Source organism: Staurois parvus, unplaced genomic scaffold (genome assembly GCF_062004578.1).
Source record: "Staurois parvus isolate SC_StPar_1 unplaced genomic scaffold, SC_StPar_1.0 ptg000035l, whole genome shotgun sequence".
NCBI classification, from domain to species: Eukaryota; Metazoa; Chordata; class Amphibia; order Anura; family Ranidae; genus Staurois; species Staurois parvus.
In genome coordinates, this window is record NW_028317831.1 from 668,079 (window position 1) to 672,433 (window position 4,355).

Consider the following 4,355-nt stretch of genomic DNA (forward strand, 5'->3'; position numbering starts at 1 on the left):
AGGACAGGAAGTGACCTGAGAGGTGGTGACACTGAACAGGAAGTGACTCAACAGATTTATACAGAGGCTGCAGTATGGAGAGCAGACACTAGAGGGTGTTGGTCCAAAAAAGCTGAATAGCATAAAACAACAGGGAAAAAACCTGATAAGCAAAAGATGATGGCGGCTCGTAAACTTCTGTTATGAATAAAAACACAGTTATCACATTACAGTGCAGTGGATTAGATTTTCGTCCTCCATTTTGTTGTAGCCCACCTGTCCCTCCTCCGGCAGCCATTTTCCCTTAGTCTGATATCAATGTTTGTGCAGTTATCACATTACAGTGCAGTGGATTAGATCTCCCTCCTCCATTTTGTTGTAGCCCGCCCGTCCCTCCTCTGGTGGCCATTTTCCCTTAGTCTGATATGAATGCTGGCACATTTTGTCCCCTGATATTAGACATTAGCCGGGTGATGGTATACACACAGCGGGCAGATCTCAATCAATGTCACCCACTAGTCTATACTGTCACGGGGTTGGCCAGCCAATCATGTGGCTCCTATTCTGTCCTTCCAATGACCATTCCTAGTACATAGGACTCATCTTCCATACTACATTCATGATACAACAAGATGGAAACTCCCAATATACAGAGAAAATCTCCCATAAAATACATAGAAATCACATCTGCCCTAAAGGGCCATAAACATAAGAAGATTGCCCCCGACGCCCCCAGATTCATCTACAATACTAGCCAAGGTGTCATTGGTCCCCCTAATACACGGATAGTACCCCAATCCTGCATTCATACATGTGACAATACACCATGGATTCCTCCCGCTCTATATTATGTCTCCATACAAATCAGTCGCCATCCAATCCATCCATCTCACAAAAGCTCCAATACCCAGCAAATGTTTCCGTCTCCTCCTAGTAATAACCATGTGATCTCCATGAGAATAAAGCGCCAATTTGTGTCCTTATCCCCTCCCCCTACGCAGGATGTACACCCCTTCATGGCCACGCCTCTTTATGTAACTGACAATTGTGCGGTCGTGCAACGCTGCACCCAAACTAAATATCCGTCCTTTCTTCACACAAATAGAGCTTTCTGTCGGTGGGATGTCATCACCTGTGCTCTTTTTATTTTTCACGCCATAAACAAAAAAAGACCAAAAATTTGGAAGAAAAACAGTATTTTTTACTTTCGGCTATAAAATATATAAAGTAACCTCAAAGTTAGATAATAATAAAGTGTACTTGTGAGCTACTACAGTGGTATGTGCAAAATTTATAAGTGGCTAACAACTAAAATGATTAATAAATAATAAGTGACTGACAACTAAATAAATAATGGTGCCTCAACACAAATACACATACTCATAATGCTGAGTGATAATAGACAAATAAATAATTGGTTGTGTCGCGCTCCACCTACTAGAAATATATGTCATATTTTAACCATGCATATCATGCACTGCTGTGTTAAATAATAGATGATATAAATATATATTATTCCATGATCATATAAAAAATATAATAAAATGATATAATAAAATACAAATGAAAAACTTCTGTGCTATAATTAATTATTGGACAATATTAAAAAATATATTATAAAAAACAATGATGTGAAAACCCTAATAAATATAATAAAATGCTATATCGATGACATGAGATAAACCCACCATTTAAAGTGACATATATGTGCAAAACGCAATGTATATGTGCAAAATGCTAAATAAATAAATAATAATAATTAATAATAAATAATGAGTAATGTAAAATAAACATAAAAATGCATGTGAAATATAATATTAAATAACAAATGATTAATTATAAGTAATCAATAACATTAGTGTGCAATCTTACTGTGCAAGTGGTATTGTGATATTGTATGTGCACCTCACTTGTACAGCCCAAAGTTCTAAATGGAGCTATGTATTTATTGTCCTTAGCTAGACACAATGCGAATGTCCCAATTACGACCTTTATATATTGTGAACAATATATATATTGCTGATAAGATGGACTATAATATTACTGTCCTTCCACTGGGTGGCCTCCCAGGTACTTCTGAGCTGTAAGGGCTAGGTGGATAGATACGGATATCCCTCTCATTCTGGAGGGGTCAAACTCCTATCTCCTCTTCTCCCCTTTTTGCTCCTCCATTTTAGGCCATGTAAAAGAAGAATTCCCACATAGTGCTTTATCTTTCAAATAAGACTAATTTGTCTCCGGTAAAATGCGCACTTACATTCCTTAAGAAAATACAGATCGTGTTTCAATGTGTGCCCGTGCACAATAACAGTACTCGCCGTTCTGCTGACTGATGGCGTTGTGACGTCAGAGCCCCTCCCCTACGCGTTACGCCACAGGGTCACGTGGCTTCCTCAGGGGGATTCAATAGGACGCCATATTGCTGCTATCTTTATATAGGCTATTCCGGCGCCATTTTCTCGAAGTCCGCATGGAAGCGGCCATCTCAATGGGGCCAGATGTTATCTATACATATGCAATGTGTTCCCAGATTAAAATATGCAATGTGTTCCCAATCCCTCCACTGGCCTCCACCCCCCTCTGCCAATCCCTCCACTGGCCTCCACTCAGTGTCCTCCACCCCTCTCTGCCAATCCCTCCACTGACCTCCACCCCTCTCTGCCAATCCCTCCACCCCCCTCTGCCAATCCCTCCACTGACCTCCACCCCTCTCTGCCAATCCCTCCACTGACCTCCACTCAGTGTCCTCCACCCCCCTCTGCCAATCCCTCCACTGGCCTCCACTCAGTGTCCTCCACCCCCCTCTGCCAATCCCTCCACTGGCTTCCGATTGCACAATGGATCAAATTCAAAATCCTAACACTGACGTACAAAGCCGTCCACCATACTGCCCCGAACTACATCACTGACCTAATATCCAAGTACCGCCCAACACGCACACTCCGCTCCTCACAAGACCTCCTTCTCTCTAGTTCCCTGGTCTCCTCCCACGCCCGCCTCCAGGACTTCTCCAGGGTGTCACCCATCCTCTGGAACTCCCTGCCCCAACCCATCAGATTATCACCTACTCCCCTCTCCTTTAGGCGCACCCTGAAAACCCATCTCTTCAGGGAAGCCTACCCCACCCCCTGCTAACTTGACCGACCTCCTCCACTCTTCCTACCACTCCATCCACCACAGCTATCTCCTCCTGTGCCACCATCCCCTCCCTCCTAGATTGTAAGCTCGAAAGAGCAGGGCCCTCGATCCCCTCATGTTTTGCATTGTATTGGTATTGTTCTGTCACATGTTCTGTCCCCTCTGTAATGTACAGCGCTGAGCCAACTATTGGCGCTTTATAAATACTGTGTAATAATAATAATAATAATGGCCACTCGGTCAGCGTAGTTAAGATATTTAGCAATCATGGACCGTGGCGTACGGCGATCGTTTGAGGGGGCGCCCAGTCTATGCGCCCTTTCAACTTGGCAGTGTGTTGTAATTCCCAATGCTGCGGATATACGTTTAGAGCAGATTTCAGACAATTGGCCTGAGCTGAAGGATTCTGGGAGACCCACCACCCGTAAATTGTTCCTACGTGAGCGGATCTCTAAATCATCCAGCTTTTCTAGGATGGCCTGCTGGTCACGTTTGGCTTGTGTAGCACTCGCCTGCATAGCTTGGCATTCATCCTCTAAGTCAGAGAGGCGATGTTCAACTTCAGTTATGCGTTTTGCGTTTTCTCCCAAATCTCTTCTAAGCTGTTCTATTCCCAGGGTCACCGCTCTGTCTACTGCTTGTGTGATGTTCGGTAGCAACAGAGAGGCGACAGCCTGTGCGATTTGTGCATATTGGTCCGTGAAACTACTGTGATCAGCATGTCCTATCAAGGGAGTGTGAAGTGGCTGTTCCTCTCTCCTACCTGTTCCTGACCCTGGATCTGGGTCTGGCCCTTGGTCTGTCTCCATGCCGGCCATCAGGGTGGAGGGGCTGTGGCTGCTGCACTGCGGAGCTGACTCAGGGGAGTGAAGGCTGCTCTCTGCAGCATTGTCAGCGGTGGCCATCTTGGCTGCACGGATGGGAGACCCGTCCCTCTGTGTGCGGGGAGCGGGATCCTGGCCGGATGCTGCTGCCCGCAAATACCGCTCCATAGCTGGTCAGGGGTGGGGGGTGGGGGGGGCACTCCCATGCCTTGTACCGCAGTCCTCCGGTGCAGGAGGCTGTATTTATAGGCAGGACGCTCCGGAGCCGCGGGATGTCCTCCTCACTCCATGCGGCGCCGGAACCAGAAGTCTGTACTACACTATTAAGCACCTTTCTGGCTCCTGTGGCTGAGCTAATTCCTCCCCAGGACCATTTGGGCACCCACCCTGATGGATGGATGGATGGCTGGAGCT